General features: G+C 38.4%; 1 protein-coding gene across 4 annotated transcripts in view; it reads right to left on the bottom strand.

Moving 5' to 3' along the window:
• The window catches only part of SPIDR (scaffold protein involved in DNA repair), a 415406-nt gene that overhangs the window by 305973 nt on the left and 94129 nt on the right, over positions 1-15304 (bottom strand). Inside the window, exon 1 of one of the 4 annotated variants that reach the window (XM_045561519.1) lies at positions 6750-6769. The exons of the other annotated variants lie outside the window; for them this stretch is intronic. The gene's annotated coding sequence lies outside the window, so the exon portion shown is untranslated. Of the gene's footprint in view, positions 1-6749; positions 6770-15304 lie in introns of those variants that run through there. 4 annotated transcript variants of the gene reach the window in all.

Below are 15304 nucleotides of genomic sequence, written 5' to 3' on the forward strand. Positions count from 1 at the left end.
CCGCCCATCTGCTACCTAACCGAGTGCATGCAGGGGAAGCCTAGAAACTCACCAGAGACTCTGCAGTATTTATGGATCCAGGACAAGCTCTGACCACAAACTCAGAAAAAACGTAATAATTAAAGGTGAATCTGCTTTTTAGTAGACTTTTTTTTGGATCATGAGGCCTGCATTACCAGAAATGCCACTTCCTGAGAAACACATGGTATTTTAGAAACTGAAATCATAGTCTGTAAGATTTGTTGCAACTGAAAGAAACCAAATGAATACTGGATATATTCCGAATGAGAATTCTACTTGTGAAGTGAAAAGAAAGTTGAGCCTGCCAGCTGGTAATTGAACAACTGAGCAGACCTAACCAACTAGTAGAATGAGTCTCTCATCCAGGGGTAGGTTCCACATCTTATATGTAATAAAAAAAAATATGCATTGAAGTTGTACGATCAAAAATACTGCTTCGAATAATAGAGTTCTTCTGATTGCTTTTGATTCAGATTAGGCCAAGATGATGGCAAAGACTCCCCAGGTAAACTTCAACTGGGAGATTCCAGGAGGCTCCAGCTACAATGTATGGGCCAAGGCCCTGGGAAGCACCAACAGCAACACCAGGCTCACAGTAACCCTTGGCCTGACGTCTAAGAGGGCACCAGCCATGCAAGAGTTTGGAAGAGGCAAAGGTCAGTTTCAGGTTTATACAGGATTAAATGTGACCAGTTACTATTCTAAGCCAAATGCACAAAATGTTCTCATCAAGAAGCAAATGCTTTATTTCCTAATTAGCTGAAGAACAATACTTTTATAGGAGCAATAACTGAGCAAAGAAAGCTTATTTCCTCCTCTCCATCGTCTTCTCTGAAACAATGTTCCAAGTATATTTAAAACAAAGACTCTCTCCTTCAAATGAGTGCAGACCCTCTACAGGGACATCAACTACCTTCCTTCATGTGCACAAATATCTTGCAGACCTTGCTGAAAGAGAGTGATTTTCTTTACCCACCACCAAATGAGACACAGAGAGAAATACAAAACAGAAAAACAACCTAGACGCTGCGTTGGCAGTTTACCCTCCTGCCTAGAGCATGTGCTCAGTAGTCCCCACATTTAATTGCAGCACCACTGCACGCTTCTGCTCTTCTGGACAGCACAATCAGAAAGGGAGCGCTTCTTTAAAAGCAAGGTTTCAATAACATGATACTCTCCACTATGGCTCCAAACATAACCATTATGGAAAGCAGCCATCCAACAAGCTTTCTTCCCCAGAGAGCGCCACCAGGGGATGGGGCAGGAGGAAGGGAAACCAGGAGACTGAAGAGTCTGAAGTATTCTTCTACCTAATTTAAAAGAAAAAACAGCTTTAATTTCTGTGCCTCTTAAGTCCCTCCGAGATGCTTTTGCCACATGAGCTTGCCTACCAGACTCCTATGGAGCCTGCTGGGGCACAGGCTAAGCCAGGGTGGCCTCTCTAGTCAGGCAGGGCCCTCTGGGCCTACTGGTTTATACCACCTGCCTGGGTCCACAGGCATTCAAAGGCCTCCTGCCCTGGAGCTTGTTCTAACAGAGTTAAAATGGATCAATGACAAACAAGTTGAGCAAAATAAATTTCTGCAGGCTCACAGAACTACAACTTAAGAGTGATACAGTCTGGCTACTTAGGGACTACTGAGAAATAACAGACAAATCACTAACCACACAACAGTGAGACTGAGAGATTGATTCTTGCTGCCTCTCTTTGGGAGAGCCAGTCCCTTCATTTCTATAATAGAGTAATAAATTGTTCCACGCACTTTCAAATAGCTTCACATAGATGCACACATACACACAATACAGCCCAGAAGCCAACCCTCCACACTATTAACAGCGTGTTGTTACTGAGGATCTGTTTCTTAGAGAAGGAGGAAGCTAGTGGCACATGCCGAAATGAAAACTACCATTTATGATATACTCTTGAGCCACAAAAAATAACACACGACACAAAAAAACTATGACTATACTTTCTTGAGAAACACAATGCTCTCCACTCTAAATTAGAGAACAATTATAAACTCTACAGGGCACAATGCTGAGTGATCAAAATCTCACTTAAGCTCATCTGCAGTGGTTGATTTTCTAGAAATATGGGAAAAGGAATTCAAGCAAATTCCCCCCTACCCATATCACTGCAGAAAAGGTGAGTCACAAAATCATTGTCCTGCACTCATCAGGTCTTCTCTCCTTTTTTGCCCCTTTGAGAACAGCCAAAAAGAAAGGCTATCTCTCAGACTCCTTTACACGCTCTGACACACACAGAGGGACCCAGGACGGCCAAACAAGCAGAGGCCTTGACCTGTGGTGCTTTCCAAAAAAGAGAAGTTGTCAGAGTTTGAGACTACGACTTTTGTCCCAACAGTGATAACAGAGGTGATGTAAATTCCTCATCAAATGTGCCAAGGTGAATAATGTAAAACAGGTCAATACAAAAATTTATAAAGGAAAAAGCATCTGAGATCTCTCTGCTCAATCCCATTACCAGATGTCTCTGAAAGCCCAGTCATGCTAGAGTTAGTCTTAACATGAAAACAAATTTTATAAAAATGTTAACTCCTGGCGGGGCACGGTGGCTCACGCCTGTAATCCTAGCACTCTGGGAGGCCGAGGCGGGTGGATCGCTCGAGGTCAGGAGTTCGAGACCAGCCTGAGCGAGACCCCGTCTCTACTAAAAATAGAAATAAATTATCTGCACAACTAAAAATACATATAGAAAAAATTAGCCGGCCATGGTGGCGCATGCCTGTAGTCCCAGTTACTCGGGAGGCTGAGGCAGAAGGATCGCTTGAGCCCAGGAGTTTGAGGTTGCTGTGAGCTAGGCTGACGCCACGGCACTCACTCTAGCCCAGGCAACAAAGTGAGACTCTGTCTCAAAAAAAAAAAAAAAAAAAAAAGTTAACTCCTATTGCCTCCAGCTAGAGACTACCAGAAAAATTTCTGTGATTGTAAGTTATTTTAATAATGGAGAGAAAACTCAAAAAGATTTTTTTTTGCGGGGGGGGGGGGGGGGGGGACAGTAACATATATATATGTGTATCCTACATCCTAACTTCCTAAATGCAAATATTTGTGGGCAGGACTAAAGCCCATAAAAATGTAAAGAAACACATTCTATGAAGGTAAGTAAAATCTTTAAAATTCCCCCACTGAAGTAATATAGGGGTCAAATAATTCTTTTGAACTGAAAAACAAATTCTAATTAGACAATCCAAGCCATTGCCATGCCACATTTACAGAGAAATACAGGGAGAAATGACGTGGCTTTGTTTCATCATTTCCTCTTCACAAGACTTTGTGGGAAAAGCATAGGGAAACCTTAGCCTCAAATCTTAACCTTGAATTAACAGCTGGTGTTCGGTCCTGTCTCCTGTCACCTCAAGGTAATAGGCCAAACTCAGGAGTCAGTGTACACTGTAAATTTATCATTTGTAACATAAGGTGTTTGAGAAAAACCAAGATAATCTCTCAATATTTATTTCTTTAAAAATTTAAAAAATAAAATGGTCTGCCAAATGGTCCATCTCCTTGTTAACAGATTTGGTAAATAAGGATGCTAACTCCCACCAGGCTGGAGAGCAAAGATTGCCAGAGTGAACTTAAACCACATGTATTTCAGTGACTAAAGGTTTCACAAATCTACTAAAATCACTGATAAGCACATCTTATTTAATGCTCTCTAATATTACTTAATGACCTTCATGAGGCTTTAAAACATTACATGTTCAGCACATATGAGATCTCCTTTCTTTCTCCTTATTTCCTCCCCATTTCCTTCCCTAATTCTTTTCCAGAACTCCAAATTCCAGACTTCAAATTTCTTTCTTACAAGTTAAAAACAAAGTAATAGCACATATTTATGGAAATGAGTATGAGGTTCATTTTGCTTCTCCTTCTTATTTAATAAAAAGGGAAAGGGAATTCCCTTCAGTTCAACTAAAACAAAAGAATCAAAAATTACATAGAAAGGACAATAAATGCTATCTTGCTCCATCATACCACAAAAAGAATGTAACCTGTGACCAAAGTAAATGATGTTAAGCAAAAATAAGATAAATAAAGAAGTCTGACTTAAGCAAATTTCCTCCTCCTCTTGGCTGTCTAACATCTCCCCCACCCCAGTTTTTCTTCAGGCAGATATCCTAGAGCCTGGTGGGATGTCTCAAGTAACCACAAGACACACCGGGCACAGCAGAGTGTTGATAGTCTCCCCCACACGCTAGATAAGCACAGCAAGTTCTGACAGGTAGCTAGGGAGTGGGTGTCAGGACATGAGAACCTGGTGGAATGATTTTCCCTCCCTCAGATCCAAATACCAAAGTACTCCAAGGCTCAGAAATTTGGATACCAGACTTTAAGATGAACAAGAAGCAAGCTAGCATATAAAGTTTAACTGTTCCTTTATAAGCCTAGCTGATAAATGAACACTCTCTTATTCCTTAATTTCCTACTTATGAAAGAAAATGTTTCATGTGAGCACTCAACTTAAACTGACTAGTAGAACACAAGGGGATTCTTCATATGGTCTAATTCAAAGATTTCCTTGGTTGTCCTCCTTCTGCCCCTTACCAGCAAAGCAATGCTAGGCAATTTATTTGAGACACAGCCAAGATGAAAGCCAAGTCATCCCATATGCAAAATAAACCCCATTTCAACAGGGTCACTGTGGAAACTGAATGAGAAAATATGTACAAAACAGATTCTGCGGCACCCCCACATAGTATGTAGGTGCCTACAAAATAGCAGCTGTCATTACTGTAGAAGTTTTAAAAAGTGAAGTTCAGTATCCAAAATTTTCTAGGACTTTATGTTCATACTGGTCTTACTTTAAGGTAACAGATGCAAACTACCACCCCACCCCACCCCCACTACCGCCTACTGCAAATGTGCTGTCTGTGCAATAATGTTTTCCACTAAAATTTCTTCTGGAAATATAAGTTATACAAATCATAGCTACATATTGAACCCATGGGATACGTCAGCTTTGTTAACAAGCAGTCTACTTAAAATTGAATTATCAGCCGGGCGCGGTGGCTCACGCCTGTAATCCTAGCACTCTGGGAGGCCGAGGCGGGAGGATCGCTCGAGATCAGGAGTTTGAGACCAGCCTGAGCAAGAGTGAGACCCCGTCTCTACTAAAAATAGAGAGATGATTTGGACAGCTAAAAATCTATATAGAAAAACGTAGCCGGGCATGGTGGCACATGCCCGTAGTCCCAGCTACTCGGGAGGCTGAGGCAGGAGGATCCCTTGAGCCCAGGAGTTTGAAGTTGCTGTGAGCTAGGCTGACGCCACGGCACTCACTCTAGCCCGGGCAACAAAGTGAGACTGTCTCAAAAAAAAAAAAAAAAAAATTGAATCATCATATAAATCCTGGTAATAGGTTTTCAAATGACCACACCGTGAGATCATTACACATTCATTTCTTTAGTTATTTTTCCTAATTAAGTGCAGAATTTTTCCCCACTTAATTTTTTTCATGGTTGAAAGTCTTGATTGTATCAGGAGACACATTTTGTTAAGTATTCTCAACTCTGACATGAAAGCTCCGATACTGACGAACACTCTGAGGGAGTTTTCACTAAAGAGAAATTATGCTCCCTTAACTTCATCCCATCACCCTCATTTCAGGAATGAAACTGCCTTATAAAAGCAGAGACATTTAAGGGAATAAATACAAATCAAAAAGTTTAATATCATCAATTCTATTTTCATGAGGACTCAATGTTTAAAGAGTCATATCTAGTTATACTTTGACCATAGAGATATATAGGCATTTAACTCATTAGCTCATGAGTATATGGTTCTTTGACACTTTTTAAAAAAATCCTTGCCACTCACTATCTGTCCACATGTCTCATGTCTACTATACTCATTTATTCACTCACTCACTCAGTGATGACCCTGGCCCTCAAGGAACCTGCAGTCTGTTTGAAGACAGAGGTGAGTAAGGCAATGATCACCAGGAGCTATGACAGAGGACACAAAGGCAGCGAGAAGGTGCTGTCATGATGTGATACCCAAACCCAGCTGGTAACCGACAACTGCAATAGAGCCTCAGAGGGCAGGGGAGGAAGCAATAAACTACTCCCAGCATTTAAGATGAAAGGTTTCCCAAGAAATTCATATATATCCAATCTACAAAAAAAGTATTTAATACTATTCAGAAGAGGTCCTTGGAAGGGTAATGAGGATCTTTACCAAAGGAATATATCATGGGAAAATAAGTTTCTTGCACTCAAACTTCACTGGACTCTGATTTTAAGTAGCCCAGCCAACGTAACCCATGCAGAAAAATGCACCAAAAGAATGGTTATAATATAGCTTTTTGATAATGTGTTTAGGTTTAAATACTTAATATATGTCTATGAAAGCATATATTTGTGATTTATTTTCTTCACTTATTTTTTTGTGACATAAAATAGGTTCCTAGACATAAATGCTCCATTATTTCCAGTCTGAGCTATGACAATTACCCATTTATCAGTCAGGTTGTAAGTATCTGGTGAGCAACTGAGGGCCAGGAAGCCTATCAGATTCTACAAAGGCATTAATGAATAAGAAAGACATAATGATTAATCACAAAAAGACACATTACCAAACATTAAACAAAAAAATCACATATTCCAATAGACACTAAGACAAGCCTTCTCTAACAAACCTCCATCAATATCAATATACACTGATCGCCCTGGTTTAAATACCACAATGAACAGGAAAAAGGTTACCTTCTGAAGGTCTGCTGAGCTAGTTAGAAGACATGATGTGTTTGTCCACTCATCCACATATACGCAACTTAAATATTCCAGCCAAAACTGCTAAGCACCAAATGAGAGGCATAATTAGCTCTAATCTTTACCTTTCTGTATACTCATTAAATTTTGAATACAAGAGTCAATGCATTTCTGTGGCTGGAAAACAAAGAAGGTAAATGAAAAAAAAGGAAAGAAACTGAGGAAGAACTATTCATTCCAAGGAATGAAGGAATGAATAAAATACTTAAAGATGGACATATCTTCATAGGTATACACTCCTTATCAAACATTGTGTTTTTCTTACTTCTACTTTGTTCAATTTTTTAATTCTCATGAGCCTGAGAAAAGCACTTTCTGAATATATGGTGTTTTTTAAAGGTATAAAGCAATACCTTAAATCATATAGCTCAGTCAATGTGATATATGGTAGATTCTAATCTGGTATGGTTAGGAAAGCTGTTACCAAATCAGACATAGAAAGTCAGTAAGTAGACAAGAATGTGATACTAGTATCATAGCACTGTTTGTATACGAAGTCTTAAAAGAGAAAAAAACCTTAACCCTGAAAAAACAGAAGTATTAATAAGCTTATTTTAAAACAACTAACTCTCCAGACCCACCTAACATGCAAAGACAAGAGGAACATTCCTCACCCAGTCAGAATCTACACTGAAACTTTTTTGAATGAACTTGACCCTGGCTGGCAACAGGCCAACAATCTTCGTCACTGAATGACTTAACAGAACACTGTGTTCTTGGCACAAGCACAAAACAAAGTGTTGAAATACACACTAAAAAGTATCTCAGTATACATTTTAAATCAATTTTAACATACAATGATAAAAGATACTTAAATATAATAAGGGATTTTCAATGTTTGGTACACATTTATTTCAGGTGTTTTGTTTTTTTTTTTAATTCTCAATCCATTTTGGTCACGTTCAATGCTTCCCTTGAATAATCACTTCAACCCTTTCCCAAGCACACTAAACCCACGTTCCAGCCCTCCTTCTATGCTAGGACTCCTCCAACACTGTGCCTGGAAAATTCCAAGGCACCCAAAGCCGATGTATTAGGGAGGGACGGCAAGTAAAGCCAGAAACAATGTGTTGACTCACTTCCGTGGAAAGCCCTAGAGAAAAATATGGGCCACAGTTCAGCCCTCTCACGCGATGCAGCTCGAGCAGGTAAGAAGCAGTACAACTATGTCATTCCTGTACGGGTTACATTAATGCAGCCACAAAGGTAACATGCAAATGAGAAGGCAAGTAAAACAAAACCTGGTATACATATAGAAATATGCAGGGACTGTATATACTTTCTTTCAGAAAAAAACACTACTTATTTCCCCTAGTTTTTACCATCCTCCTTTTCTCTAAATTCCAGGTCTCCCAAAATGTCATCATCCTTGGTATAGCGTTAGAATAGTTCATTCTCATCACTAGCAAAAGCGGTTTACAGCCACCTCACAACTCTGGGGAAAACCTACACAAGTCCTAGAATATACAGAGTGAACAAGATCCAAATCACAAACATTCAGCAGTCTACTCTGGCAGATGCCACTACTAAAATGATAAATGTTTAGTCCTTCCTTTCACCCTTAAACCCTGTAGTTTTCAGTCTTAATTCTTCATCACTTTTACTGCTATGGCTAAAAGAAATCAGATCTCTCATCCTGTAAGAATACATATCCAATGTCTAGGCTAAAGCAAACAGAAATAAAGCCTTTAACTCTAATGTTTATATTTTTACAGCCCATGAAGACAAGAAGTCAAAGTGTTTTTTTCAACATAGTAAAATGTTTAAAGGATTTTGAACATCTATTCCTTCAAAATTATCTGTGGTATCTGTGGAGGGTTGGTTCCAGGACCCCCGTGGATACCAAAATCCACGGATACTCAAGTCCCTGATATAAAATGTTATAGTATGTGCATATAACCTATGCACATCCTCCTGTGCACTTTAAGTCACCTCTAGATTACTTATAATAATACAATGCCTACAAATCACTTCATTAGCATGGAATCAATGTAGTACTTGGCACATGAAGAATTTAAGTTTTGTTTTTTGGAAATTTATAGAACTGCTCTTTTCTGAATATTTTTATCTGTGGTTGGTTGAATCCATGCATGCAAAACCCACAGATAGGAGGGCCAGCTGTACTTTAAAAGTTACTCTCAAAATTATGATATAATTTTGTTTAACTTATGTTCAAAAAGTTATAAGTAACATCAAACATAAAAGGACAAAAAGAATTAAAATATATATGGCTTACCCTCAAATAAAAGCTTCTCTTTTTTTTAATCAGATTTATTTTTCCAAATATGGTTGACTCAGATGAATGTCAAAACTAATATAAATATCTTGATATCAACTGATACCTATGAATATATGGACCAATATTGTGTTTAGAAGTCAGCCAGGGCTTAAAATTTTTCTGTTAATTAAAAAGTCATCTCTACTATGTATTTCTATGATATGACCATCTAACCAATAAATAAAAACACGCTGTTCACTCTCAGTTCATTTCATATAAAACCATCATTTATATTATACATTTTACTAAGATATGCTCGCTGATGGCATTCCACAGTTCTAAACAGAAGCACTTCAACAATTCAGACAGCCTTGACACTAGAATTGTGAAAATTCAATGCAAAGACCATCTGATGCTCCTTGTAGAAACTATTCTGCCTACACAGGATGACAGAGAAATGAGACTACCTGCTTTTGTACACACCCCTACCTGTATATATGAGAAGACATTTGTACATCTTCAGCAGTGGGTTTCAGGGTGTCCTCCTGGGACCCCAGGGCTCTGAAGGACCCTCTAGTGCCCATTTAACAAACATGAACATTAGGGGACTGGCAACTTCAGTTAAGAGATGGAAGTGTTTAAAACGGCAGGACTGACTATGTTTTAACTTTTTGCTCTGATGAAATTTTAGACACAGAAGAGTTACAAAGATAGTATAGAGAATTTCTACATAGCCTTCATCCAGCTTCCCCTAATGTTAACATCTTATATAATGATGGTATAATTAGGAAAACTAAAAAATTAACATTGATATAATACTTCTAATTAAACTGAAGGCTTCAATCAGTTATCTCCAGCTTTTCTGTTTCAGCATCCAACCCAGGTTCCCATCTGGAAGTTAGCTGCCATGCCCCAAGTCTCTTCCCGTCTGTAACAATTCTTCTGTCTGTCTTTGCCTTTCAGAATTTGGCACCTTTCAGAATCTTACTTGGGTACTCTGCAGAATGTCTTTCATTTGGGGTTTGTCTAATATTTAAATTAGACTGCAGTTATGGATTGTGTGGTGGTGTGCCCTCAGGAGTACATGATATCAATACCTTATTATTTTCAACATTTCATCACTTGGTTAAAAGGATGTATGACGTGGTTCAACACATAAAGTTACTACTTTTCCCTCCAAATATTTTGGAGAAAATGCTGTGAAGTCATACAAATATCCTGTTTCACATTAAGTTTTGCCCACTAATTTTAACATTCACTGAGAGATCTTGCCTTCAGCAATACTACTACTGTGGTAGTCTACACGTGATTTTCTATTTCTCTCATTCTTTCTACACCTTTTAATGTAAATTCTTCTAAAAGCAAAAGTTGCTCTTTTTCTACTATGTAGATAGATATATTCAATCATATATCTATATTGGCATGTACTTGTGGATATTTATTTCATTCTCTGAGTTATAATCCAGTATTATCATTGTTATTTCATTGCTCAAGTTGTTTCAGCTTTGGCCTTTCAGAACACTTTCAGATTGGATATGGCCTTTGGACATTATCCACTCCCTTTGTTTTGAACTCTTCCTTATTTTCTGATGGTAATTGGTGCTCCAGGCTCATCTTGTATTTTCTCTGCCTTGGCCATAGCGTCTGCCATTTTGCTAAGTAGTCCTGCTTCCCCTGTTGGAAATGGTATTAGAAACCAACATCTATGTACTAGTTGTGGTCATTTCTCACTGCTTCTAGGTCCCCTCAGTGGACAGCAATAGGAAATTATACACACACATATTTAATACTATTTCTTGAGTCTATCTATATGTGTGTGTGTATGTATAGAAGAAAAGAAAATACCTAATTTCCTACTGATACACTGAGCTCCAATCCAGCACCACAGGGTTCATTCCAACAATCCCCATGGCTTATCTGTAACTTCTTTCTCCTCTGGTTTTCAATATCTACAATGTCAAATATATGTACTTATTCAATTATAATATACATACAGTATATTATAGTAGTTTCAAAATTGCTAACCATATAGCTGTGAAAAATAAATTTATCAACTTGAATACAATGTTTGTGTACACTCTTTTTGTCTTTAGCTTTATAGAATCCAGTCAAACACTGTTTTCCAAAGTTACTTAGGTCAGCTCCCTTTTCCTTATCCCCTTCAGTGAGGTTATATCATTTGCCACAGTCTAGATTATTATATCCTGGGTTTCCCTAACAACTTAGTTGGTTTATTTAAATGTGCATAGAGTAAAATTCACTCTTTGGTGTTTAGACATCTATGGGTTATGACAAATGCATAGAGTTATGCATAGTCTGCCACCATACTGTTCTCTCACCCCCAAAACTCATTCACGCTGCCTCGTGGCAGTCAATTCCTTGCCCCAACCCCTATTAACCACTGATCTGTTTTCCCTCACAAGAGAATTGTAACATACTTGGTTCTGGCTTCTTTCAAGTAGCAAAATGCATTGAAGGTTCACTGTACTTTTTGCATGGATTAATAGTTTTTTCCTTTTTACTGCTGAGAGTACAGTATTGTGTGAATGCATCCATTCACCTACTGAAGGTCTGAGTTTCCAGTTTCAGATGACTATGAACAAGTTGCTTGTAACTTTCATGCTCAGGTTTTTGTGAAAAGATAAGTTTTCACTTCACCTGGGTAAATACCCAAAACTGAGTGTTGAGTCGTATATGGTAAATATATCCTCAATTTTATAAGAAAGTGCCCAACTGTTTTCCCACAAGCAATGTATAACAGTTCCAGTTACTCCTCATTCTCACAGCACTCAGTGTTGTCAAGTTCTGGGGTTTTTTGTGTTTTGGTTTTTTAGCTGTTCTGATAGGTTTGTAATAGCAGGTATATTTAACAAATCATTAATCATTAAATTACTCACATGAATCCAAATTCCTAACTTCTAACGGAGAATGAGAGGTTTAGATGACACCATACGAGTGTTTCTATAAGACAACAGGTGGCTAGAAACATTGCTGTATCCACGAACAGATTCTCTCCATTTTCCCATAGCCCCCACCACTTTGGGTTGTCTAATATCAGCCTGCTTCATACTCTCAACCTGCCTGATCTGCACAGCCACCTGAGTTTGAGACCCACCTATAAATACTGATGGCCTAGTGTGGCTGCACTTGGCCCACTCCCCAAGACTTAAATCCACTCCTCAGGTCCCTTCACAGCCTTGCTCCAAGCCACCATTACAGTTTCATCTCTTATCATCTTCCCCACCCTAGAGTTCCACACTCCAGCTTGCCATGACAATTAAATACACCTTTCACCCCATGTCTTTACCACATTTTCTACTTCAGGAAATCTCACTCAGCCTTCAAAACCCAACTCAAAATTTCCTTTGTAAATCACCTCATTTCTCCATATTGCTTTTAAGACTTGAGACTTAAAAATAAGAATCAATACAGTAGTCCCCCCTTATCCAAGAGCATATGTCCCAAGACCCTCAGTGGATGCCTGAAACCACAGATAGTACCAAACCCTACATACACTATGATACTTCCTATACATACATACCTATGATAAAGTTTAATTTATAAATTGGCATAGTAAGAGACTAACAACAACTAATAATAAAACAGAACAATTATAACAATATACTATAATAAAAGCTATGTTAATGTAGTCTCTATTTCAAAATATCTTACTGTACTGTACTCACCTATTTTGGGACCATAATTGACTGCAGGTAACTGAAACTGCAGAAAGCAAAACTGTGGATAAGGAGGCATTGCTGTACACACTATGTTTGTTCCTATACATACCTACCTATAATGAAGTTTAATTTACAAATTAGGCACAGTAAGAGATTAACAATAACTGATAATAAAACAGAACAATTATAACAAAATGCCAGCATCACTGCTCTTGCACTTTGGGGCCATTAGTAAGTAAAACAAGGGTGGCTTGAACACAGCACTGAGATACCATGACTGTCGATCTGAACACAGAAGGGCTACTAAGTGACTCATGCATGGCAGGAAACAGCTACCGTGTGGGTAGCTGGACAAAGGGAGAACTCACATCGCAGGTGGGATGGAGTGGGACGCTGAGAGATTTCATCATGCTACTCAGAACAGCATGCAATTTAAAACTTACAAATCATTATCTCTGTAATTTTCCATTTAATATTTTCAGAACAAGGTTGACCATGGGTAACTGAAACTTCAGAAAGTAAAACTGTGGATAAGGGGGGACTATGTCACACAAAAGTTGTTTCTCAAATGTTATATTAAAGTTTCATTTAAGCCAGCCATTCCCATAACCATAATATAATATGGGCTATGATCGACGGCTGTGAAGGGATTTAAGATATGGTCATTAATGATAAAGTACCACAGTTTATATTTGTCCCCTTATTTAAGAAGTTAGATTCCCATCACACTTACATGTCAGCAGGCTTTCTTGGGTAAAAAAGGTAGACATGACATTATTAGCTAGTACCAGAAATGCATATGACTCTGAGAGTATGACGCATAAATTACATTAAATGTCACCTTTCACATGTGTCAAGGAAAAAAAAGGTTTAGAACCATCAATCTTAGCACTCATACTATGAAACATCCCTTTCCTGCTCAGAGCTTCTTCTTGGGAATCTGCAAATCCTTTTTGTTATAATTTACTTAATCCCTCTTCATACAAATTTCATCCTTTAAAATGGAGACTACAATAACAGCAAATTTATTGGATTGTTACTTTTAAAAAACCAACAAAACACATAAAATGACCTAGTACAGTGTCTGATACAGAAGGTTAAATACATAAGAACGTCCTAGAAGCATTTTCTTTTTCCCCTCCATAGGGAGGTTCTCCAGGTGGCCTTAGACTCCCAGTTCTCTCCCCTTTCTCCCTTGTTGTTCTCAAGAACAACTGTAGACTGTGCTAGGAATGAAACATCCTGAACTAGGGAAGGACTGGCTGGAGCAGCCCAAGCTCTGTTCCAATCACCCCTTCCCTCAAAACGAGATGTCCTTCAATACTTTAGCCCAACAGACTTGTGCCCCCCGTGGTATAAAACCCTGGGAAGGCTGCTTTCAGGGTCCCTTAGCTGTGGTGCAAAGGGGATACACACAGATGAGTCTCCAGCCACCCTTGGCAGCTTTCCTGAGCCTTGGGTGACCGGCCAGCAAGAAGTCCTTAGGATTCTTCTGTCTCTCACTGCCTATCTGTAAGTAATAAGCCTGCCTCATATAACTTGTTGTGGATTCTGTCTCACTAGACTCAGACAAGTTGGCAACCAATGCACAGTGAACCTGCTTCACATCCTTCACGTCACTAATTCATTGACTAAGTAAACATTTGGCACATGCCAACCTCTACGCTAAGTAATGTGAAAGAGAAATCCAAACATAGACTAAAGAGATGCAAAGTTTTTCCTGAACACAAAAAAGTCCAACTTTCACACACCTACAGTCAAAAATAGTAGAGACAATAAGGCAACCTTTCTTTTCCTAATTTGCTTAATTTTAATACCATCATCAGATTTTTATATTCCAAATAAGCTTTTTTAGGAAAATTAGCTCAGAAAAGGTACTCTATATCCTCAAATTCTAAAATATGTATTAGGTAATTTAAAAGAAAAAAAAAGATCTAATCAATGAACAAAACAAGGCTACCATCTTCAAAACTTTTCCTAAGTGGAAAGTTAACATGAAAAACATAACATCACTTAATTAAACATAATATTAATTTACTAGTATAATAAAATTAGAACAGCCAGATAATGAACTTGGAGAATGTGTGTCTTTTAATAATTTCCAATCCAGTGGAACCCCAGATGCAACTGCGAGATTTATTTTTATAAATTACTTATATATTCTGAAATGTCTGCTCATAAAGATGACCAGTCTGGTTTTAAGAATATGCTTAGAAAATCCCCACAATTACTATGTTAGTACAGTGTAGCCTAAAATCAGAAAGAAAGGTGTCTGCACTAAAGGTAAGTAAATATTTAATTACCAAGATACATAAGAAAGGTAATAATAAGAAATGGAGTTTACAATGTGTACTAAAAGCTACCTTTGCAAATATAAAATTAGAGGCCAGATGCAGTGGCTCACACCTGTAATCCTGGCACTCTGGGAGGCAAAGGTGGGAGGACTGCTTGAACTCAGGAGTTCAAGAACAGCCTGATCAAGCGCAAGACTCCCTCTCCACCAAAAATAGAAAAAATTAGCCAGGCGTGGAGGTGCAAGCCTATATAGTCCCAGCTACTAGGGAGGCTGAGGCAGGAGGATTGCTTTGCGC

The sequence above is a fragment of the Lemur catta genome, chromosome 9 (assembly GCF_020740605.2).
Source record: "Lemur catta isolate mLemCat1 chromosome 9, mLemCat1.pri, whole genome shotgun sequence".
Taxonomy (NCBI): Eukaryota; Metazoa; Chordata; class Mammalia; order Primates; family Lemuridae; genus Lemur; species Lemur catta.